Below are 26,708 nucleotides of genomic sequence, written 5' to 3' on the forward strand. Positions count from 1 at the left end.
GACAGACTCTGATCCACCACAGTAAGCCAAAAACCTGTTTCTGCACCTTTGTGCAGCTCATACTCACCATAAAAACCTACAACTAGACCTCAGTCATTGATGAGAGACAAGACCAAGGTCCAGAAGGATTCTTCTGATATCTTGCTATATCTGTGGAACATGCCCCAGAAGCACAGACAGCACAAGATTCGCACACTTAAAAGTTCCAGGAAGAGTCATCCAGCACTTTTCTTTAACAGACAAACTTCCAAGGAAGTAAAAAAGGCTTTCTCAGGGCAGGCAGCAAAGAGATTTTCTGATTCTCAATTTTCTTCTGTATGTATCAGGCTATGTTTTCTTTATCATCAGTAATAGTTGAGTTTAATTTTTCTTGTTCTATTTTATATTTACATTTTGCATTCTGTTTGGTTATTACAGGACTTCTTTGTCATACAACTGAAATACTACAGTTTAGAGACAGAGCTTTGAAAAAGTATTAATGCTCGACTTCATTTCCTGTTTTTCTAGTACTGAAGCAATACTTAAAGAATTGTTAAAAGGTGACATCTTATACAGCTTATGAAAATGAAATTAAATACTTTGACTCATAATGACCGGAATAGACATCAAAGCAAGGACAAATGAAGACATGCAGAATTAATCCAGCATGTTCCTATCTATTCTTAATATCACTATAGCGAATTCCTTTGTCTCTAGTATCTATTTCAAGACATATTGTTTGCCAATACAGAAAACATGCACCTGAAACAGACTATTTAGTAAACTTAAAAAAAAACCAAACACAACCAACCAGCTATCATAGACATAAAGCAGTTACTTTTTCTCTGTAAGAAAGTGTATGACAAATAGCCCAAATTATTACCTTTTTTCATGTGGATTTATTTTAGATGCAAGCAGCTGGTGCACTGAATCACCTATCAGCTCTTCCATTACACCAAGGCATCAGCCTGGCCCTGTGCAGCTTGATCTTATCATTAACTACTCCTTTTCCAAGATCTGAAATTAAAATATGGCTCAAAGACATTTAATTTAGGAGGAACTGTATTCTGTTAATGAATACACTGAAAAGTACAGAGGAGTCACTGCACCCAGGGAGTTTTTTGGGGTTTGTCTGTTTTGAGTTTTTTGTTTTGGTTTTATTTGGCTGCATTTTTTTTGTAGGCAAAACCTAGAAAGGAGCTGTGAATCTGTAAACAAATCTCTCTCTCCTGGCACAGCAGACTGTATCTTCTGGGAGTCTTAAGATGAGACATGTGGATTGGTTTGACACACATTCCCCTGCAAAGAAATATCTTTTCCTTAAGAACATCATGCAAATCACTTTTGAGCAGCACAGGTTGAACAGGGTTTGATCTTAATGCAAAATTATTACATGCTCTGCAAAAACTCTGGCCCTGCTTTTATGCTGAACTGCTGGTGATTTGACTTGTAACGGTTACCTCCTCCAAGGGGATTCATCGTGATGAACACAAATGTAAAGGAGCATTTCTGGCAGCATCAATGGGATGACAGACCTATAAAGGTAACAAAAGATGCAGCTCTGTTCTCTGCCCATCAGTTTAACTCCCATTGTCCATTTGCTACTTTAAAGAGCACTGGGAGATCATATTTGCTTGTGAGGAGGAGGGGAGGAATGAAACATTAGTCAAAGACTTACTGAAACCTCCTTCTGTCCGCAGACACTGAAAGGATCTCAGGATCAGAGCAGGATTTTAAGGAGGTTCTACCCTTCACAGGCCCAGATGATGGGGGAAATGAGTGAGAAGCGAGAAATCACATCCCCTTATTAAACTTATAATCTCTTGAGTTTCATGAAAAAGGCAGCTAAACTCTATGAAAGTCACTATCTTTTTTTTTTTGGGGGGGGGCGGGGAGCACATCAAAGAAACCATAAGTTCAGAAAGTCAGAATGTAATCTTGTAATTGTATCAATTTACTAGGTCTATTTTCCTCATAGTAGCACCTGTGGTGCTGTGTTTTGGATCTGTAACTAAGAGTGCTGAAAACACACCAGTGTTTTGGCTATTGCTGAGCAGTACTTGCACAGCATCAAGGCTTTCTCTTTTTCCTCCACTCTGCCCCTCCCAGCAAGCAGGCCAGGGGTGGGCAAGAAGGTGGGATGGGACACAACCGAGACAGCTGACCCAGATAAACCAAAGGGATATTCCATGCCATATAATGTCATACTCAACAATAAAAACTAAGGGGAAGGAAGCTTTGGGGAGGTAGCCATTGCTCAGAGACTGGCTGGTCATCAATCTGCTTCTGGGAAGTGGTGATTGCCTTTGCACCATTTTCAGGGTTTTGTTTGTTTCTCTTGCTCTTCCCTTCACTTCTTAAACTATCTTTATCTTGACCCACACATTTTCTCAAATTTGCAGAATTCTCTCCCTCATGCCGCTGGGGGCAAGTGAGTGAGCGACTGGGTGATGGCTTAGCTGCTGACTGGGGTAAACCAAGCTCGATCAACTATTAGGGAAAATATTCTTTATAGTAGTATCCAAAGTACTATTCCAGCTATTTTTCTCTAATGAGTAAGGTGAAAGGAGAAATAAGGAGGCTAACGTGGCACCAATAGCACTGATTTTAGAATCCAATTTTAATAAAATGCATTACTCAAATTAATGAGATTTAAGACAGTCATTTAAATTCAAGAACAGAAATTTAATAGGAGATGTTAACTGAGGTCTATTGTTGAAAGGAATTTGTGTGAAAGAGATGAGACATACAAAAGTAAAAGTGGGAGCAGTATTTTGTGGCATAGAAGTAACCTCTGACCTATTCTATACAGCTGCAGTAAGAAATCAGAACTTTTGCACATGCATGGACATGAGTGAAAAATACGTATATACACACCTGCAATTGGACCATGAAAGACAACATCTTCCTATAAAAGGTCACAAACCTAACAAGTTTCTCAAAGGGACTGGATATTTACAGGGATGGCAAGAAATAGCACGAGTTACTGTACTTGGTAAATAAATTTTTTGGGAGATCACATCTAAAGGTTATAGTAGTTTCACACTGCCAGTGGTAGTCACATAAGCACTGCTCTTGCAGAATACAGTCTAGCAAGATCAGAGGTTGGTAGCAAAAGACATCCATGCTGCACTGATAATAGTACTAAAGGCTGAAAAAAATCATTCAAAGCCTGTTGGAGGTTTATCTTTTTAACTGCAGTATGCTTATACTACATCAATCTCTATTAGTCAAGCCTTGTATTTATTATGAAGCCTTCTGGTCCCATATGCCTCTAACAAAACCCCAGAAATGAAGGTGGTCTTAATTGTCATTGTATTTCACCACAATCAACAACATGAGGTCAAAAGCTACTAAAGCGAAAGCTTCCATAGCAACCAGGTCTTTCACGTGTGACTTCCTTGTTTGCAGTAGGATTTCCATTCAAATTATTAAGACTATTTTAATAAGAAGAAAATAAGTAATATGGGGGGGTGCTGAGACAGATTATCGCACAACTACTGAGAGCATAACATCTTCATTGCAAGAAAGTGTGTGTGTTTTTTGGGGGGGGGCGTAAACATGGAAACCCCACTGTTTCTTAACATTGATCTTTCCTCCTGTTACACTCACACAATAAACAGTATATTTAGGAAAAAAATCAAAGCTGACACTGTAAGGGGAAAGGTCAGCTTTCCTGCCTTTCCTCTTTCACCACTGATTCACTCAACAGCCCAGCAGGTAGAACACAATCTTTCTTTCTACCTTGCTACAGCTCTTAGCTAGAAAAGAGGAGCTTCTTGTTTTACATCTTTCTTCATGTATTTTAACGAAACAACGCAAACACAAAAAAGCCACCATGCAATCTCAGTGGAGGGAAGTATTACCTAAAAACAGCAACACAAAGCACGAAGATGTGTTGGAGAGACAAAGTTACTGACTCTTACAACGAGAAGATGGTCCAAAAAACAAACTGATTGGGAAACCTTCCGTTTCATCAAGAAACTAAGTTAAAAGCTACTGGATAAAAGGGAAGGACTAAGAAAAACAAAAAGAGGATCACTGAATGCATTTGATAGGAGGAATAAGTGCAAATATTCTGCAAATAAGCAGAATTTCACACAGTCCCAGCAAGGTCAACGTAACCTCTCAGAAAGCTGCAAAGTGAAGCAGCTCGTGACACAGACATACCAACCAAACCTTCCAGAGAGGAGGAAAGGCTACTCAACTCTCATACATTTTTTTCCCCTGTGGTATACAGAGGAAGCAGAGAAGAGGCCAGTGCCTGTACAAAATCTGCCACCAGCAAAATTTATGCGTAGAATTACTCAGTCTCTTTCAATATTCAGTCAACTTCTACCCCTGTATTTACTCATGTTTAAATGAACAATAATCTGGCTTGAAAGACACAGAAGGAAAGAGTCTCAGTGTTGTTTCACATATGTCATTTCAAATGATAACATGGAACAACTGCAGAATGTCACTTACCTATGGAAAGAAACTGAAAAACTGAGTTGTAGTATAGGCAATCACTCTCCTTTTTTCTTCCCTAACTCATGTTCTTCCTTCTTTCAACTGTGTGGGTTTTTTTAATCAATAACTTAACTGAAACTTCTATAATAATATTACCATATTTGTTGCTAAATTTGCAAGGCCACAACTATATCCAGGGCTGTGCATACAGTCATCATTGCTACCATTTGAGTTTCTCCAGCCTATAGCATTAATAATGCAGATAAACTTAACCAAGACCCATAATTCCTTCATTCACTTCAATAAAGCAAAGGGTACATTTGCAGTTTGTCTGGAGCATTAATATAGTAAAAATGTCAAGAGCAGAGGTTTCTTCCAATTAAACAGACAGAAGAAAGCCTTCTATTTTTAATTACTCTTTTATATCTCTGACTGAAAAAACAGAGCTGGAAATCAGTTCTGGAAACAGTGTCAGCCTAATGAAAAAAAAAAAAAACAAACCACACTCACCCTTAACAGCCATTGTCTTCATTCAGTCTCATCGTATCCAAACTGGACTCTCCACCGTTTTCCACTTTTACTTTGAACAGCAAAATAGACCACTGATGAAAGAGGATTTATCCAATTATTATGAGCAAAGTAGCTTTAACTTCCTTTAGATATCCACTAACAAGATATAAAATGACACTTCCCGGACACATCACCAGCACAATAGGGCCTTTATTGATTTTCATATCATCTTCTTTAGTCAGAGATGACTCTCTTGAGGACTCTGCTTCCCAGCAGGAAAAAAAAATTGCCTTTTCTATGTTTGAATTCAGATCTATTAATGCATCCCTTGCTGGAGACAGTGTCATTTTAGTTCTTTTCCTCTGTAGTTGATGTGTCTACACCCTGCTGGCTCAGTGTCCTAATGGATCTCAGGGTTAGAGGTCAAAGTATGAGAATAAAAGATGAAATTGCTCAGCTTGGGAATCAATACGAAAAAAGACTCTTAACAATCTTTCTAAGGGTAAAATGTGCAACCAATGAGGTGTGATAAGTGTGTTCAACCTTGTGCCCAAGCTATAGAGTATCAAATCCAAAAGAAGTTACACACTAAAAATAAAGATGAAAAAGAGTTAATATTATAGTTCAGCTTTCATTACTGCCATCAGGAAATTCACAGCTGAAGGAACAGATATTACTCCTTTCATTTGTCATTATGGAGGTTTCTGAGGTGCAATGCTGACATCATCTCTTCACTATACAAAAGACAATCTTAACAGTCAGATTACTTCTGAGAGGCTAAGTTTCACAGATCAGGATAAGTTAACTTTGGTCATATGTCTGCATTTACCCATGATTACAAATTCGATCTGGGAAAAAGAAACAGTGACATGAACTCTTGGAATTGGCAGGGAGAAGCCATGGGGTTCCCACAGCCTTTGCTTGAATTTGAAAAGTACAGCAGATTAGCTATGTATGTCCAGTCTCTGGCTTGCAGAAAAGTATTAATTGAAGAAACATTTAAGTTTTGAAATATAGAAATAGCTATATAAAAATACAACACCTGATGTTTTGTACTGCCTAGCTTTATTTAATATAGCACTTAACAGCCAACATTTACAGAGCTTAGATCACTGGAAGATGGAAAAGGGAAAGTTAAAAGGCCTAAAATAATTGTATGGCTCAATTTTTACCAGTCTATCTTTGTAAAAGACATAAAATACAATTGCATGACAGTTCTGACAGGAGCTAATTCCAGTTACAAAATGAGGAAATCACTTGACAGCTAAAGAAATACATTTTAATAATAGACACTACACATACTGTAAACAAAGCTCTCAAACATGATCCCTACTACATTCACCCTTACTTAAATTCACTCCTCTGTACAAGGGTATAGGAGAGCATCAACACCTGGCCCTATAGGTTTAACTATCCTTCATTCCCCACAAAGAATACCTGTCCTGCCTTTTAAAGGCATAGTGTGCACTCTGTCTACATTAAAGTCTTGCTTGACCTTGGTCTCCAATTCTTCTGGCACATTACAGTCCCAGGCCACGTGAGTGTTCCTCCTTGTCAACTGGGAGAAGAAAAGATCTGCTGTAACCCAACACTGACAACCTAGAAGAGTCCACCACAGTGTAAAAAAAAAAAACACATCTGCAAACACTTTCTTCCATAGCATAACATGGTACACCAGCAGGGTGTCTCTCTCTCGCCCTGGCCTGATTCTCCATAAGCCAGTGAACATCACTGGCAATCTTTGTAGCACAGGCTCCGATTTTAATTTCTAAAAGTGACTGAATTCCTTGGACCAAAAGAAAAGCTTTGTATGTATTCACACGTGCTCTACAAGGCACAGACCTCGTACTGACCCACCATCTATGTAACTTACACAGAAGCATACAGTCAGCCTTACAAAACCACATTTTTAGTAACTCAATTGAAGGCCTATTGTGTAATTAGTGTCAAATGATTAATTAACCATATCCATACATTATATATCATTGACATTTAGTAGGACATCTATGGCTTGCTTGAGAGGATATTTGCCATTCAGTTCTGCTGGCAAAACGCCTGCTGAGCCAAGGCAATCCCAGTTTTGGCCAGAATGATGTACACAATGTGCACACAGCAGGAACTCAGCAACAATGACTTGGACAATTGATTAAATCTGAGCACTGACCAGCAGGTGTCTTTTTAGTGTGCTTCAGATGGCTTTCCATAAAGCCTTGTGCTTCACAGTAGCTGGATGCACATCAGTTTGGTCATACATGAGCATGTCAGGATTTTTTGCCGCAAGATGAAAGCATCACTCATTTGCAGATCTCAGAAGTAATAGCTCCCCATGCCTCGAATTTTAGTTATGTCCTCAGGACATCTCTCAAAAATTAACAAGTTACATAATAAAAGACAACAGGAATCTACTCATTTGAGTCCACTTTGAGGAAGCAAATGAAAACCAGTTTGATTTCAGGCTTTTCCTCCCTCTTCCTTCCCGTTTTACTAGTGAAGGCCCAGAGGAGTGCTGGCATACCAGTCAACTCTTCACTGAAAACTGTCATTGAGCATCTGAAAGCCAGCTGTATGTTTCTCTATTGTACCAATAGCTTTCAGAAAACCAGACTACTGACGTACACTTCTCTCAGTCTCTTCTGACATACAGCTTGTCAAGTTTGCTAAAAAGCTCAAGGCAAAAACCTTACTGTGAAGAGGACCCATGGCATATTAGCTCATCCCTGAAGTTTACTGAAGTCCTTCTAGATCCCCATGATGCAGACTTCCTATTCAAGTCCATTAAAGACCTTTCAGTAGTATCTAACATGCAAAAACACAGAAAATTGAATTCTTCAGTGAAAGTTCAGGAAATTCAACAGTCCAGGCATTCGCTGTTTGTGGTGGTATATTAGCAAAAACTAACTTTTTATGCAACGGGATTTTAAAAATACCAGCAATATACCCCCCCATCCAAATCAGAGTTTGGAATATCTGACTGAAATTACTATGGATAGAGGTGCGTTATTTGGAATTGGCATTAAAATAATAATTACATAGCTTTAATCTCTGTACCTTTACAATGACAACACTTCCAGTAAAAGGAGCCACAGTATTCCCAGTCCTATAACAGTACCAAAGTCCCAGAAGCAAACCAAATTTCCCCTCTGAATACAGATGATTTCAATTACACAATTGGCTGACCACACCTTAGTCTGATAAATTTGGTGCCTCTGTAAATACACCACTTTAAAACACTCTTTTTCTCTATACAGAAAAGACCTTGCACGTGATAAATCGACATTTTGTACATGATAAAAGGAAATGTGCTTTCACTCAACATGTAGTTTGAACTCCCTGATACAGAAACAAGAACTTACCATTATTTAAAAGGGAATGACACACAGAAGGAATAACAAAACTATCCAGAGTTACAACTGATGCTAAACATATTTTGTGTGTGGATCAGTAAACACCTCCCACATCACATGACAAATCCATGCCTACATATTAGAGATCCAAGTGAGAGATAACCACAGAGGTAGCTTTATCTTACATCTTTGTGATATATTTTTTTTTTAATCTTTCTTCATAAATGTAGTACTAGCCACTACCAAAGACAGAGCACTAAACTAAACTAACTTTGACTGTTGCCCTGTACGCAAATCATCACGATCTGAAGTTCAGGGACATCCTCAAAGTATTTGCAATATGCAAATCAGATCAGAAAGTAGCTCACGTAAAAAGTGAGAAAGTTGTTCAGGAAGAGATTGGCAGCTCTGTTAGTAGCACTGACCACCTTTGCACAGTCACATACTTTACCTGTTCTTTAAAGCCTCAAATGCTTTGAACTCAAATGCTCAAACTCTCAAATGGGGAAGAATACCTTCACAGGAGGAACATGGCACTAGAACAAACTCCAAAACAAGGAATCTGCAGTGAAGTAAGAAGTTTAACTGATCACATTAAGTTCTCGGAAGTGTTAGCATAAAAATACTTTACAATAGAGTAAGTATGCCAGTATTTTATGAGCAAGGTAGTTTGTACCATTGAAGTTGCAACAGTAATTACAGTACACACTTCTCAAAGGTAAGCACAGCCATCACCTGTGAGGTGAATAAACAAGCCATTACTCAGGATCAGCTCAAAGCTTCTCAGTCCTGTGGAGACAATGGAGTCCTTCCAAGGAAACTTCTTATCCTTGAGGAAGTAAGATTCAGCCTTGGCACAGGCAGCAGAAAAAGGGGAAGAGTCAGAGGGGGCTGGCAATGTTTACTGGCCACCAGGGAAATGGAAGTAGCTGGCGCCAGGATAGAAAGGGTATAAGACTGGAAACAAAAGCTCAGACAAGATCTGCAAAATACAACACTGCTGCTCAAGAGATGCAAAAAGTAAGGATAGTGACCACTGATCTATGCACTGAGTCCCCGGTAGCAGTAGGTGTCCTGCAAGCATGAGACTGGCGTTCTGGGCTATGATACTGGCAAAGGTAACACCACCAGAGGAAGCTGGCTACAAGGTTTACATGCAACTCTGACCCTGCTCTTACCCTCTCTCTTTTTAACCAGTACTGTAGCAGCCATTTCCCTGCCCTCTCTTCTCAAAGGGGGATGTTTGCTCTCAGGTGCATTTGAGATCTAAATTTTATGCAGCTCTTCAATACTCCTGAAAAAAAAAAAAAGGACAAAAAATCAAGCTAAAAATCTTAACCTTGACAGGCACATCAAGGGCTTGTAATCTTCCAACTAATCACTTCTATTTGTGTCTCAGACACCAAGCACAAGCAGCACTGAACCACAGTCTGAAACGCACAAGCCTAAGGAAGCTGAGGGCTTTTGACCCATCTCTTCCTCCTGTAGTTGTCACCTTTGAGTCTGTCTCTAACTCCAACTTCCAGTTTAAGATTTGGGAAGTTTAGCTACTCATTCAGAATATGTCTCTGGCTTGACATGAGATACTGTCCAAAAAACACTGGAAAGTACTATCTGGTATATCTTATAAAACAGCCAGAAGTATTTCCACCAATACAAAAGGCTGAAAATATCCTTGAGGTTACAGTTTCCGTAACTAACTGAATCACATCAGCAGTCTTATTTATAAGCTGGGAAAGGATTTAGAAATGCTTGACCTTCAGGAGTCAAAGAAAGATGCAGCTGTCCTCGTTACCATTTGAAACTTCACTGCCACTTGCTGAGGGAGATTTAACGCGCCCTCCCAGCTTATCAGCAGAAATGGTAAATAGTCCACATTAATCAGAACATACCCATCTCATCTCAGTCTTTTGGGGATGAAGGTCTGTTAGGGAATCAAAAACAGATAAAGCAGAACTTCAATTACTTGAAGCTTCTACTCAGATTCTGCCTGAATTATCCTTGTGTTCCTCATAGAAAAAGGGTGGAGGAAGTGATATATTTTCTAAGATATTCCCATTAAAAAACAAGAACAGCACAATACATTCCCATTTCCTTATCCGATTTTTAAAGCACATAAGGGCAGGCAGATTTCAACAGGACTGACAACTCAGTGTTCCCTGGATTTTCAGCAAGCAAACACTGCTCTTTACTCTGCACTTCCAAGATCAGAACAGGTGAAGGTGCTATTAGGTAAGTTAAGCAAGAAGAAAAAAATACAAGGCTTTCCAGCTTTTACTCCATGTGTTTTTGAATGAATTTGACAACCATTGTTAATTACAAGTTCTCAATATTAGCTGAAGTTTAGAACATAAGCAGACTAGATATGGTATGTACACAAGCCGTTATCAAACATGTGGTAAGTTCCTAATATGACAACTGGTTTGAATCTCAGTGACCTTGCGCTGAAGATCAGGGCAAACACTTAAAATGCAAACACATCACGGTGGGTTTTTTCCTGATCATAAGACTTTAGGCATAAATAAGTTTTCATCAATGCACATTTCCCAAGAAAACATAATCACGTTATTTCAGCAAACTCTGCAGGCATACAATATTGTTTTAGGCACCAAGGAAACAGATGGGAAACCATAGACTTAAGTTCCTTGCATCTCATACGTTTTTACTTGCAACAGTGCAGTACAAGAAGGACTACAGAACACTCCTTTTCACATTTAAAAAACCTTTAATAAAAATAGATGGCTTGGCTTCTCTCCGTGTACCTGATAACATTCTGCAATTCTTACTCGTATCCCTGCTATCTTACTCAAGTAAAAGTCCAGATAAGCTCAGCTGAAACCCTCCAGTCTAAGATACTTATATGGCCCATAATGAAGCCGCAATACATGGAAGAAAAAGCATGGAAATAAAAAGGCTAGTTGTGTGGGACATTGTCTGTAGGATCATACTCTTACTTTAACCACCTCTCACTGCTTGCCAGGTGCTAAGCAGATGACAAGGAGTCAAATTCTAAAGAAAGTTGTATTAAGTGATTCCACGCAGCCACTCAGCATTCAGAGTAGCGACATGTTCATTTCTTACATGTCATGAGATACTGTGAATGCTTGAAGCAGCAGGACTTGTTTTTACTAAATCCAAAATAGTAAAGTTCACTTCCACAGAAACTCGTTACAACACATATCACAACTGTTGCAACATTTCTTGATAGGAACAAAATGAATTTGTGTCCCCTCCCAGAGGGGAGGAACAATTCCTGAGAAAGGTCACAATGTAAGAAATTCTCTAAAAAGCCTAACAGCATGTCAGGCTGCCTACCCAGCAGTTCATATGGTCCTCAAAAGTATAACTTCTTCAAAAGGATACAATATGCAACTTTCAAAATGCTTTTTTTTAATTGATATTTCTGAACAGCAAGGAGAACAGAGGCCTACCTCTAAAATTAAATAAATAAATATATCACCAATTCTCTCAGATTCAATCTAGTTTAAGAGGCTGACATCATGTAAATTAATCCAGAAGGAGACATAGCAACACTACATCAAGTAATACTGTGATCTCCTGATAAAATACTGTACATGAGTATACACATTACACATTGAAAAAAAGTATTTCTTTACAAATTCCCTTTTCCTTACAGTAGAAAACAATCATGCTCAATTCTTACAAAGTGTTCTGCCTCACACAGAAAGCATTTATGGAAAAGACAAACGCATGTATTGGATTGTGAGTTCTGTCATTCAAAAATCAGTTATTCCTAGGAAAAAAAAATGCTATCTGAATCTCCAGCTTGTAATGTGCAATTTAATTTCTATGGCTAGACTCTTTGTGAAATGATAAACCTCAAGACTGATCACACCTGAGGAAGGACATATCCAATATCAACAGAGTTTCACTCTACCACTATGGATCCAGGCACTGAGAAGAAAAACTCAAGAATGTAAGCCTGGGGCAAGTAGCATTTATGATGCTGCATGCAAAAGCAGATTGCCCACTGGAATGCAGCACTTGGGAGCATGACAAATTTAGCCATTTACATCCAGAAAGTAAATATGTCATTCTTGGAAGAAAGCTAAATTGTTTTTAGAGCTTGTTTTGTGTATTTGCAGGGCCATTCTTCAGGTTTTGTTTGCTTATAGTTTGATGTTCTTTTTTAGACTGTGACAGTTTTACTTGCAAAGGGTTAACCATGTGTCCCTGTTTTGCCAATAGACAGGGACAGCACAAAGGACATAGACACCAGGTTCAAAAGATAAGCTTACTTTTACTTCAGTTTAAAGCAGCCATAGAATAGTAATGGAAAATAATACAGCAGGAACAGAACAAAGCAAGGTGCTGCACCTAATCGTTACTACATAGAATTAAGCATAGTGATTAAGAAAGATTCATCACCAATTGCCTTAATACTTTACCATCAACCAGATTTGCAGTGGCTGGGGAATCCTGGAACAGCAAGGATTTGGAGAGCCTTTCCCAGCAATTGGGAGGTCCTATGCAGTGTGTCCACTCATAGGTGAGGTCTCCAAAGTCACTGTAAGAGGCTCCAGCTTTTATACTATTGAATAAACAAGCTTACATAATGTAAAATGTGGAAAAGACTGGTTTCACTCTGTTAGATGCCACCCAAGGCCTGGCCAGGGCTTAAGGAGGAACTAAGGGAGTGTCTTTATCTATTTGGCTCTGACTACACGTTCCCAGACAAGGCTGGACACCTGGTTTCACAGCCTGGACAGCCTGCCTCTAAGCAAGGAAAAATAGATACATTCTCATAGCATGGATACATTCTCATGACTTTTCATTTTCACCAAGGATTATATTTTACCTAAGCTACATCTTTCGTTAATAATCATGCATATTTTACTAATAATCAGATACTGATATTATATATTGTGTGGTTGGAGGTTCATCTAGAGGTTAGTTTTAGTTCAGGGCCTATTGCTCAGGCCTCAGCAATTCAGTCCCCAGTCTACACTGAAACAGTTATGGCCACTATTACCAGCTATAGATGTTTCTGCTTATTACTTATGTGGCCACTGCAGGTGAAACAGGGCGCACAGGTATAAAATTGTTTTGGTTTTAATCCTCTGTATTTAACACAGATACAGCCTCAACACCCAAAAGAGTTTGTGGATACTCAAATGGACTGGGATGGAAGCAACTACAGTTTTCCTTCCTTCCTTAGATCAGAGATGTACGGCAGAACGTACAAGTGAGATGGAGCAGAAGCTGCACTCTGTTTGCCTTGTGAGGAATTCTACCCCTCTAGGGAGACTGCCTCTGGAAGCATCCCTACACATGGTGCTTCTATACTCCTTATGAAGGTCTTTGCTTTAGAGCCATCATCACCAAGTCTCCCGACAGATGACTAGAGCCTGGAAAAAATTATTTACTGAAAACAATTTATCTGACAAATATTGATGTTTGCTTCAAATTCCTTTCAGCAGTTGATTATCTGACCAGCTCCACAGACTGTCCAAATTCAGCAAATAACTCTTTCAACGTGTTCTTTTCACAACTCCTGAATTCCTGTTTAGGAATAATTTTTATTATTTGACAAGCACACCTGTCAAACAAGTATTTGGTCCCCACCTTTGGAGTATTAGTACTAGAAAAGCAGAGGGAAGAGGATACATGACTGCCCCTCTACAGGACCTCTTCCTTCATTTTGTATTCAGGAAGGGCTATAAACCTTGTGGGGCTGTATGCAATCACCAGAAATACTGATGTGGAAGTGCTCTAGTTAAAATGAAGACCACAGGGTAAGTTTGATGAAGGTACCACCAGCCAAAACCAACCTCTGCCATCACTCATACAGAACAAAGGGAACACAGTCACTATTCTCCACTCAAAGATGCAACTTGTGTTGCAAACTTACAGCCTGCTTCCAACCTGGAAGTGGATTCCATCACATGCATCACCCTACGGGACTATTCAGATTGTACAGACCTAGGGCCTGAAAATAACATAAATTCAATCCTTTCCTCTACTGGGAGATACATAATGAATCTGATTCTACAGTCTTACCCCTTGTGTCATCACTTGTCATGGTACTAAGTATAAGCAACATGCAAGCAACAAAATAAGACAGCTTTTTAAAACAGTCATATAAGATCAAGCAATTGCAAAAGCAGTAGGTGAGTAGAACGTTTGCACCACTGTTTTTAACAGGGAGTTCTTCCTGACGTCACAAGGAAATACTATCAGGGTGAACAAGAAGTAAGCATGCTTTTCACTACAGATATCCAAGAGCGACTATTGTATACTGTAGAGAAAAAATTAAAAGGCTAAATATAAAAACTGAAAGCGAACTTACTGTTTTGTATTGCTCTGCTCTTTCGCCACTCCACTACTACAACTCTAACGCAAAGAATAACTGGAAAGGCAGAGACACACATTTTTCTTGACTGTTACTTACTCCACCCCTCCTTGTAACAAGTCAGCAAAAACAAACTGGTGTACCAGCGTACAAACTAAAGCACTCTTTTCTTGTACTTTCAAGTTCAACTCTTTTTGCCTGAGGAATTCTCTTGGCTCATGGGTTTGATGTCAGCCCTCAATTGTGTTTTGATGTTTCTGCAGATCTACGATTAAGTTCAATTCTCAGCAGCCAAAACAGACATTTGTCATCCTGTATGCATCAAATTTCCTGTGGCACACTGCCCACTTAATCATGCAGGCAAGGGGAGCTTTGACAAAGCAAGGGGCTGTCTGCAAGCCACTGTGACCTAGCATGTGTGGAGTCACATGTAATTACCATCACTTATAAGGATCACTCAAGGCTTCCTGGTGTTGCTGCACACCGGTTCAACCACACCACAGTGTGTGAGTAAATATTTGCACGCAACAAGGAGCTGTTGAGAGGGTTTTGTCTACAGCCACAGGCCCCAGTACATGAAATATTCAGCACACGAAATGTCTCCAGTGATGCAGAGTGGTGGGTTTTCACTCTGATTTGATTAGCAGTGATGATTCTTTCATGAGGTGTGACTGTCCTTCTAGATTAGCATCAGCCCAGATTCCATGCAGCAGTCACGGAAAAAAAGGAGATGGGGAAAGAACAGTCTGGCACACTATAAGGGTTACTTTGCAAAGTCTCTGTCAATTCTGGGATTTTTTGTTTAAAAGAAAATGATGGAGCCTAAATCTTCACTTTAAAAAGCATTACTAGGTAGAACTCTAAATTTAAACACAAATGCAAAACTTAAATCTCAATACTAGTAAGAGTTAACTAGGGAAAAAAACAACAACACAGGTTTAACTCAGGGAATGTCTTAACATGCCACAAAAGAGACATCAATTCTTTACCCGTAAAAAGCTAGAAACATCACACAGGAAGATGTGCTTCCATATTAAGCATAATGATCATCTACTATTGAACACTGTAGAACTTATTATTTATACTGAATCAACATTTAGTTGCATCATTTCTAAAACATTTTCCCCTAAGAACATCTCATCACTATGCAAGCAATTGGCAATTTTCAATAATGATAATGTGACTTTGGTGGAATACTTTTAATACCAGCAATTTAAACTACTCCATCATGGTAGCATTCCCATATTATTTCTATACTGTAGCAGTGAAGTTCTGAACCTGAATCTAATGGATGCAAGCAAATTCTGCAGGAAAAGGCAGTTTGTTGGACTGAGTGATGTAGCTGGAACAGACAAAAAAAGGGCTGGTATTCCTGAAAGCTATTTTTGTTTGCCAATCTGATCAGTTGCCTTTACAAACCTTGGTTTAGACACATCTCTGACTTAGACAAATCAGCTTTTGTAAAGATCTGACTCTGTAGCAAGCATTCTGCCTTAATATGAAAAGCTGAATATGCACCCACTTAAAATACAAAACAAAACAAAACACTAACCTCTCAAGTTAAATCTTGGTATGTATGTCATTGCTGGCTGTACTAGAGCCGAATGTAAAAGCTCTACACAACTTCACAGGCACAGAAAATAGAAATTCCGAGGGCTATCAGACACTGAATTTTCACAGTACATCAATAGCAGTTACTCAGCAGAAGTTTCTGTAATTGTCACGGAATGGGAAAACTCACAGTATTCAATAAGCTTCTGTTCTCTGCTTCTTGTGTGGGCTTGTATTAAAAAACTGAACAGAGTTTATTAAAAAACTGTATCAGTTTCTGAAGACCAACTACCTTACACTTTATACAGGTTTAGAAACTGGATGTCTCAGAATCTACTCCAAACCATTAAAAAAGTTTTAAAACAATTAAAAGCTGCTTTGGAATTTGGAAGACTGACATTTCCATGGGCAAGTCCATCAACATGGTGCTACAAAAGCAGAAACTGGGAGAGCAAGGAGTAGGGCAGAGAAGACCCCATCATGATACTAAATGGAACTTCTTTTCACTGCATTGCAGGCCCTAGACACAATTCCAGTTTTACATTTATCTCTCATTTAAACCAAGGTGACAGGATGCTGCAAGTCTTACCCATGAGAGATACTGCACCTGCCTAGTACTCCAAATAGCAATTTTATTTTCCTAATTAGACCAGCAATGGCAGTGTGGACAATTGAATGACACAGGGCTAAAACTAAGAGATCAAGGACAGTAGATATCAAGTGCTATGCTTATAAGCATTTTAAAACACTATTATTATCACTAGTGCTGATTGTTGTGTAGTAAACTCCAAGACAAACAAGCCATAATACTTCTTGTACTTTCCTAACTTCCAGTACTATGATTTATACTTACTGCTATGCATACAGTAGGGTTACAGGCATATCTCATACAGACAACTGATGAGATTCCTATTATGCTCTGTGGCAAAAGACCACAGAAGGAAGGAATAAAGCTACATGCATTGGCTCTCAGTCACAAACAGATTTTACTACAGTCATACATAAAGAGTCATTTAAATTCCCTCTGTATTTCCAGCCAATTCTTTCAGGAGAGAGAAAGCACGAGAAGCCATTGTTTACCCTTTCCTCAACCTTCGAAATAATGGAAATTGGGATAAGTGTATGCTCTTTTGATTACACCAAATAAAGTTTGCTGGCCACAGTGACAGAGTTCATGGAGACATCAAGAAACCTTCTATGCCAGAGCAGGATCTCGACCCTTAATTACCCAAAGCATGATTTGAAGGACTACTATAGTAAAAGCTCTGGTTTATTCATTTAGGTAAGGAGTGTTAAAACCAAAATCCTGAATCAAATGTTTCTGCCAAGATGAAACCTATGTGTATAAACCCCACTTTTCTCTAAACTAGCACTTGAAATCTGAGGCAGTCTTCAGAGCACTTGGTTCAGCCATTCTCAGTGTTCTCCTTCCTTGGGACCACTGGTGCAGGGATTGCAGTGTATCTGTGAACAGATAATGTCTATAGCTACGCCATACAAACTAACAAAAGCGTGAGCACTTAAGATGCATCACCATGCACACAAGAAGCTTCTCAAACCACAAAACGGCATACAGTTTGCTTTGTAGAAATAGCTATAGGAATACCATCAGCAACAACAGAAATCACTAATGATGACAAATGCCAGGCCTGCAAATTCTACCAGATGCCAGTTTTTCAAAAACGGCTGTTTCTCCACTCTGCAATAAGCATGGCCTCTTGAGCTGTCTCTAAAAAGCAGCATGCAGAGATGAAGCTACTTAAAATTATGGAAGAAAAGCAGGGAACAGAGTAAATAGGAGAAGCTTGGGTCACTGGAGTAGAATCAGACAAGTACTGTCTGGCAGAATGAATCAGGAAATGAAAGTAAACTGAATGAATCACGCAGGACAAACTTCCCAAAGATTTCATGCTCTGAAACACACCAATCTCTCAAAAAGACTGTACGAACATTATTGATGGTCTGATAAAGTTTTTACTAATAGTTTTTGTAAAGTTTGTAAGGTTTTGTAAACAATTTCTACCAAACTTGTAGAATTTTGTAGCTTGGTTGGGAAGGATAGAGTACCTGCTGAAACTTCTCATACCCTTCTCATTGGTATACCTGGATTTACCTTATGTTGCTCTGAAAATTCATTTCTAACTGATAGGCTGAATTCTCAACTTCTACTGAGGCAAGTACCTTAACTTGAACAGTTGTTTAATCAAAATGCAACACTCCAATGATATAAGTGCTACTAAATAAATCATCTGCATTCCAAGATTACCTAAACTTCAGCATAGGTTTACATTTTATACAGTCTGAATAGGTTGAGCATGTGGATTACAGAAAGGCAAGACTCAATAAACCAACAAGTTAATTCTAGTTTTTTCCCACCCCCTTCTCATAAGCAGGGGTACACATGAACTCCAACAGCATTAAAAGCCACAACAGATAAAAGAGCATTTTCTAGAAAGCAATATCCAGATGTTGAAGTATTTTTTTAAATAAATAAATTAAAAAAAAACCAAAATAAACTACAGCTGGAAAAGACTGAATGCTGTCCTGATTTTAACCAAGTTGCTTTTGCTGTTACTATTTTGTTTATGTCAAGTAAAAAATCCAAACCAAATCAAGCAAACAGATTTATAATCAAATTAACAGGCACACTGAATACATCCCTTGTCCCTGAAGTACGAGGCAATCATCATATAATCCTCCACCACCACATAATGCTCTTGAATTAAAAAAAAAACAAAACACAAAAAAAACACACACATAACAAACAACCTAGATGTAAACAATCTTAATGCTCTGATACATTTTGATCTGCAGTTTGAGGCTTGGTCTATTACAAATAGGAGTCACTCAGAAAATATGAGTTGGAAAATTTGTTTCAAAGGTCAAAGACAAACAAGTTCATCTCAACTCTCAGACTCCCTGCCGAGTTTAAAAACCTGATAATCTCTTTGTGAGACTTCTAATATAAGTATTAAAAAGCAAATTAGTTTTAATTCATTATGTTGTTGTATAAATTTTTAGGATGGTGTCATTAACAGAGATTTTTAAAAACTAATTTTTAAAAATCCTTTAAAATATTTTAATGTAAGTCTTTTAAAACAATATCACTAGCTTTATAATACAAATACATAAACCAGTGTTTCCACTGGCATAAACCCAAACTCAAAAATCCAAGACAGAAAAGGTCATTTTGACTGTACTCTATCAAAGCAAAGTTTTCTTCCATAGTGTGTTTACAAATACTCTGTGTAGTTCCTCTCTAATAACAAGCAAGGTAGGTCAGTCTCCATCAGAAAAGTTATTCTGCAGATTATTCACACATTAAAATAATCTCTAGAAAAAAAAACCTGTACGTACCCTTAAGCAAATGAGTCTTTAGAAAGAGAACAATAAATTAATGATTAAAAATAACAAGGGAAAATACATCTACTCTGATCATAGTAGCATCTGGAAGCTTCTCTAAGATTCCATCTGTGTATTACCCAACTAGGATCTTAACTGAGGCACAAACCTATAAATTAAATTATTGGCTAGCCAAAGCTGCCAACTATTGAGTCAGAAAAAGTGCACGGGGACTTCTGAAAAGAGGAAGAGTGTGTACTGAACAACTGCAGGCAACAGCATGCAAACTGATTCAGTCACTTAATCTGGCCTATCAGGCTTCAAGACTTAGCTTGATCTCTTGAATTAATTTCTTAAGAACGTGGGGGTTTTTGACAGCAGAGGTGAATCACAATTTTCCTTTCTTATGTTGAAACACCTGGGTCATTGTAAACTCAGAAGTTCATCTTTCAATTTCACTCTATTTCAATTAAAAATACTAAAAACCACAAAAAAAGTGAAAGCTAAGAAGCTCAGTAGAAACGCCAGCATGAGAGTCAAAACACTTGAAAGTCAAAAATGAAGATCAAAAAACAGAGAGGAACAAAAAAAAACCAAACCAAAACAAACATCAAATCAACCAAATGGAACTATACTACTACCATACAGCACGAATCTCTCTGCTGGGCCACCTAAACTTATGATGTTTTCTAAACCTTCATAATTAATACAGGCCTAAGAGAGCTAATATAATTTTACTTTATTTTGCATTGAGTCTTCACTGGGAAACTTTGTAAATTAAGAACTATGAAAGCAGTTAAAAAAAAAAAAAAGGCGTTTGAGTTTAAACCTCGTGAAAAATGAAGGCTGAAAACTCAGATAATTCCTGGAACCCTCTGAACATGAAAGGTTTGATGTTTGCAAGATACCAGACACCACAGGGCTAGCCTATTTCTCCAGTAAATATAACCTTATCAGTATCCAGAAGCAACTCTAGTATGGAGAAGAAAAAACAATACCACAGAGATATAACAAGAAGGGGAGATAAAAGGAGAGTGAGGAGGAAAAGCATATCATGTCTTAATTGAACTGAGGATAAGATAGGGAAGGGTAATATGTATGGCCTGCAGCTGTGGGCAAGGATGGAGACTCCCCAATACCTGTCACTCTGAGAGGAAGTCACTGAAGAACAGGTTTAGCAGCATGCAAAGTACAGCAGCTGCTGAATGCTTGTTAAAATTGAATGAATAATTTGCCACGAATAATATGTTTGACAAACTTAGCCTCTCTCTTTTAATCATGTTCCTAGAATACTGTGAATGGAATTGCATTATTCAAATGTATCTGAATCTCTTTGCAGCATTTCCCTATGCAGGGCTCAGCCGCCAATATTCAGAGGGTTGCTGAGCTGTGTTCAAAAAAAAGATAATCTGGTATTTTTCCATTTCCTGACTGGATAAACAAACATAACCTACTTCTGAGAACAGACATGCACAAGTATTTAAAAATTGATTTCCGTGAGTAACTGGCTATGTGACACATTCAGTGAGGGGAAAAAAAAGGGGGGGGGGGATATGATAAACACGAGTAGGATTGCCTTGCACACCAATATTTTACTGAGAGAAAGTTTACTGTACAAACTTAACTACATCAAAATCAACACACATTACCATATGCTAAATGCAGATCTTTCCAGTAAAATTCCCATTGCCTGGCTGTTCATGAAATCCAAACACGAACAAAAGTTTAAGCAATTAAATTTAAATATTTGAGTCAGCCATTAAGGCTGCTTACATCCATTTCATTGTATAATGCTAATCCAGATCCCACTAGCATTGCTGGGATTAAGCATTAAATCGCATTATCTTTCTTGGTACAAAATTTAGACAGTTATAGCTAGGAAAAAAAAAAAAATAAGAAAAAAAATATGCTTCCCTCTCAGTGTCCCCAGAATCTGTTTCTTGTATAGTACAGCAATCACGGAGAGCGCAATTATTGAAATGAAGATGTTGGCAGCCGTCCAGATGTCAGTAAGCATACAATGGGTATTACTCAAGTTTCTCGTGTGCTGTTCTGAGCTGTAATCTGCGAGTTCTAAAAACAGTGACCTCCCAGCAGTGCTTGTTCCCTCCTTTTGATGCCAGATCCTTTTGTAAAACACTTACATCTTTGATTAGCAGGAACATTGTTTATTTTTTAATTCCCTGTTGGTATTTATTTTTCCTCTTCTCTAACGCATACCTTTGAGTTGGCTGTCCTACGACAAGAGCCTAGAGTACAGCATATGCATGAAATGAGTAACTAGAATCACTGCCACCTTGAATTTAGCTGAGTGAAAACAGGGCCTAAGAGACAATCTTTGGCATTCTTGACCTGCCGGTAATGCGGCAGCCTTTTAAAACCAAGTCTGAGCAATCAGAATTTCAGAAAACCATTCTAGGCATTAGCAAGAACACTATCACTTTTGACGATAATTTGATTGTAGAGATCAGTTTTGCACTCCCCAAGCCAAGGACAGTGAGGCAAAATGTAGAAGAAAATAGAATAAGCATTCTGGTTTTAATTTTATGTGCCTGTTTACACAAAGTAAGTTCAGTTCCTGAACACAAGAGCACCCCTAGCAAAAGCACTTCTATTCCTTTGTAGCCTCTCTTACGTATGGACATCCCTGGTCACTTACCCTCACTGTTCTGAATTCCAAAGCCAATTTTTAACTCAAAGCTTCCAATACAGGAACGACAACAGCTGGTCCTCATTGAGCAAAATCCTCATTGAGCTTTGGAGGCTGCAGTAACACCTCTGTGCTTTCAGTAACAGTAATTTTCCATTTATCTGTATACAGGCATATATTCAGAAATTGACTCTTTAAAAAGCCATTATTTTGCAACAATCTGATATATATTTTAAATGTTATTTGCTACCTTTCCCTTGACTATATATGGAATACAGTGAGAAAGTGACTACACCGTTTATGTTTGGCCTGTTCACTTCAATAGTAAGGAGTGCTCCCTGGAAGACAGAAACATGACACTGAAATGTGTCGCTGTGCTCGAGACACAGGAGTGTTGACTGGAAACCCGCCTTCACCCCCTAGTGCCTTCATCAGGTTCTGGATAGTGATTTCAGTTGTGAATAACGTGTTGTGTGACATGGGTCAGTCTCCTGTGACACCCATGGCTGTGTCTGCCATTGCTTCCCACTTAAAACTTCATACAAAATCAAGTTAGAGGCACCAGATCCTCCCCCACCCATATACATACCCATGCATGTTACTCTTCAACTCCATGAATGCGTACGTTTGAATACAATTAACTAAAACTCAGTTCTAAATTCTGCAGCATAAACACAGATAATTTCTTAACTTTCCAGATTATATAGTGACTTTCAAGATATCACAAACATTAAGAAAAATAGTTTTTAATAATACAACATCTAAAAAAACCTGGCACTAGTTACTGCAAGGCTTACAATGTGTCATTTTTAATAAACTAGCAATGAAGTGTCTGAAGTTGTGGCAACTCCTTTTCCTCTAGAATTTTTACACTGATTTACTCTAGTGTTTTGCATGTTTTCGCTAAATATGTGAGACACAAATAAAATCTAAGTGAGGTTTTGCTACGGCCGTAAGAGCCTCACATTAAGGACAGCTCAGTATGAACCCCAAGAGTTCTGACAGGACACACTCTGTAAGTAATGTCACTTCATCTGCTCTGGACTGAAAATTATTTCCTCAAGTTTTTTAGTTTTGTCAATTACTCTTGTCCATGCCATTCAAGTGTTTATTGGAAAAGTGGAAAAATACCAGATCAAGCACTGAAAATTAACTTTAATGCACGATGAGCATAAACTATTGCCAGCACAAAAAAAAGGTTACTGCTACACATCCTAAAGCATTAAGAAGCCATCAGAAGCTGCAGCCACCCCCACAGCAGACACAGCCACGCCGGGCCAGGGCCTCGCCTCTCACCAGGGCCCCACTGCCCGTCCCCTGGCCCTGCGCGCCCACCCCCGCACCTCACCTTCACATGGACACCTGATGCAAACGTTCAAAAACCAGAACTCACCCGCTCGAAGGCTTGAGGAACAGCCGCAGACATGCACGAGGGACTGCCCGCAGGCATGAAGCCTGCAAAGAACACCCACGGCATCTTATGAACCCCACGTGGGGCTTCCCTGAAGGAACATACCACTGCGCTTCATGGCTCATGGCTCCTGCCACCGCCTCCTCCTCCTCCTCCTCCCCCCCGCCCGCCCACCTTCCTTCTAGAAGCCTCCCCCTGGCGGTGGGGGCTAATGAAGCACGAACTGCTCTGTGTAAACATCACCGAGCAGCAGGGAGGTGGAATTTAGGGGAGGCGGTTTGGGCTGATAGTGTGTGCCCCTCAGGGCTGTGAGGAGGGGCCCGGTGAGCCCGGCACTGTGTATTTTTTTAAGTCTTTGTGTGAGTGTCTCACATCCTCCTGAGAAAGCAAAAAAAATAGGCTTTTGCCACATCTGTTGCAGGGATGTTGCTGGCAGCTCTGAACAGTGACTCTGGGGATGTGGCGTGTCACCCCTCCAGAAACAGCTCCCCTGCACAGCACTCCTCAGCCGCTGCCCCTGGGTGCTGGGCCATACAGGGTGCCATGCTCAGGAGTGTTCCCCGAGCCCCTGGGATGGGCAGCCTGGGCCCTGCCCTGGGAAGGGTGCCTGTGCCCGCATCGGTGCGCTGCAGGTGGGCAGGGGTCTCAGCACGAGGCCTGGTGTATGGCCCCGTGTAGTGCCTGCGGTGGTGCAGTGCACCAAAAAAAAGAGTCACTTATGCTGAGAAAATCTGGCATGTCCATGTTATAAAAAAAAAAATCATGTCTTGCATCGTTAACATGCATGCTACAATCTTGAGCTGGGGAAATACAGTGCACTTTACTGTAATATTTTAATGGTTTTGGATCTCAATCCAAGGAAACAAGTTGACATTGCTGTAATACAGCACAGCCTTCCACAGACTGATGTGTACTTTGCTAGTAAAATCCCAGTGGGTAAAATGATAAAACAGTTGTAACCATAATCCTAGTGTGGACTGACAATGGCTCACTAAGACATAATTCCCAACCAAATTTGTTGTGTGTAATCATATGACTGACAATGGCTAACTGTGTTTCAAATACTGATTGCATACAAGTCTGAACTCCTTCCTTTGGAGGATGTTAACAGACAGCCACTGAGCCTTGTAGTTCCCAAGTGGCTATGCAAACATCACCTTTTCATCCTTAAGATGCTAATCAGACTGTATAAGGTTAACTAATTTTACACTCAACTGCTACAGCAAGCAGATTTAACCAAAAAAAAAAATCTTTTATTATACCCAGAACTCAAGAAAGGCTTTGAGAGCTGGTACACATCTTGATATTTTCTGACACTTGTGCTGTCTTTTAAAGTAAATACCGACTCACTAAACTGGGACGTCTCAAATACCTGATGGTACACAACTTTACAATGTGTTGTCATTAGTCTGAGATATGGCAAGGGAAAAAAAAAAAGAATGAAGACTATATCACTTTAGACTGCAAGTTACAACAGCAAGTTCAAAACCCATCAAAAGCACCACTAAACTTGTTCTTGGCTACCTTTTTATGTATAAAAATAAAGCAGAAGCAATCCATGGAATAGGAACTGTCAAATTGTTTTTCAGGTGAAAAAATTTCAAGAGAACAATGTGTTTTTCTGTCATCCACAGAAGAAACAGTAAACCCACAGGCTCACTCTGTTGCAAAATTCAGTGAGAAATCAGAAATGACTGTGTTTAGATTTAGAAATGCTGCTGCGGGAGTGGGAGCAGGGCTTCGGATTACACTAATCCTGGTACACAGGAGAAAATGGGAATCACGCATTAGACTTCTGCTCAGTGATAGGAAGCAGCAAGTGGCTTCTCCCTGGAGAACCTGGATTGAAGAAGAGCAGAAGTGCCCACATTACAACTCTGGAGCCTTTCTGAAATGAACATCTTGTGTTGACTGAACATTTCTGTGCTTTCATTTTTCAGAGCAGAGCAAGGAAATAACAGTACTTTTTGAGAAAAATTATTGTCAGTAGAATTGAGAAGTTTTCAATCAAAGAAGTTTTTAGTGAAAGAAATTCAGTCAGCTCTACTTCAATATCCTTTTATCCACACATGCCTCAAGTTATTATTTTCTTTTAGAGGAGAAGACCATAAAGATTTGTCATCCTCTTAAAGTGGAAAGACTGGTCTAATCCTCTCACTATCAAAGATACAAAACAGAAGCTTTGGCTCCCAAGATCCAAACAAAAACTGACCTATAACTATTCAGTGCAAAAACTGCTCATTTGGAGTGTGGCATGCTCTACCATCCTTCAGTTAAGATTAAGTTCCGTTCTCACATGCACAATGAATTTCTTGCAGCTGCGAATTGGTGATTGATCTTTTCTCCAAAGCTTTCCTTGCTACACTGGAATCATTAATGAAAGTAAAATAACTGATATTTCCAGCTAAATATCAAGATATTGTAACTGTATAATACACCCTAAAGCTGAGGAAGAGGGTAGCACTGTAGCAGACAGTTGGAGAACAGAAATTGTGCATGAAATTGCATGTGGTTTTTGCTCATTCATTAAGACAATTACGTCTAGAAGGAGCATGGCCATTTGTGACTTTCTTTCAGCATGTTACTGCCTTCAGTATGTGAATTGATCCATTTATGGTCTTTTGGATCACAGGTATGACTTTTTTGTTTAACTGTCAGAGACCTGTGCACTTCAGAGTTCACTATTCACACAGATCGCTTCCAAGACAACATATTTTTTAGTCCACAGATCCCAGTTTTGATAATGAAACTGTTGTGCCCCTTTTTTTTTTCTTTATTGGTTTTCTCTTTTAAGACTTAGTCAATGTTCCTGGGTTTCCAGAGATGCATTGAAATTACGGAATGAAAGTAGTATGTAAAAGCCATATTGTCTTCCAGTGATTGGATTAGCATGAAAAAATAAAACACTGCAAGATTAAGACAAACTGCTTGAAAGGGTATTCTCTGTGTCAGTCCTGTAGGGAAAGACTGTGATCCAGTTTTCCGGGTTACATGCTGAGATAGCTTCTTTCCTTTGACCTCAGTAGGCTTCAAAAAGACCACACATAGAAAGACATTGGCCATCCACAGGGATGTGGGTTTATATGTAAGTTTTCTCAAATGATGAGCTGTCTTTTTGAAGGAGGGAGTGGTGGTGTTACTGAAGATAAGATCAAG

This window comes from Nyctibius grandis, chromosome 2, assembly GCF_013368605.1.
Source record: "Nyctibius grandis isolate bNycGra1 chromosome 2, bNycGra1.pri, whole genome shotgun sequence".
In the NCBI taxonomy this organism is placed as follows: Eukaryota; Metazoa; Chordata; class Aves; order Nyctibiiformes; family Nyctibiidae; genus Nyctibius; species Nyctibius grandis.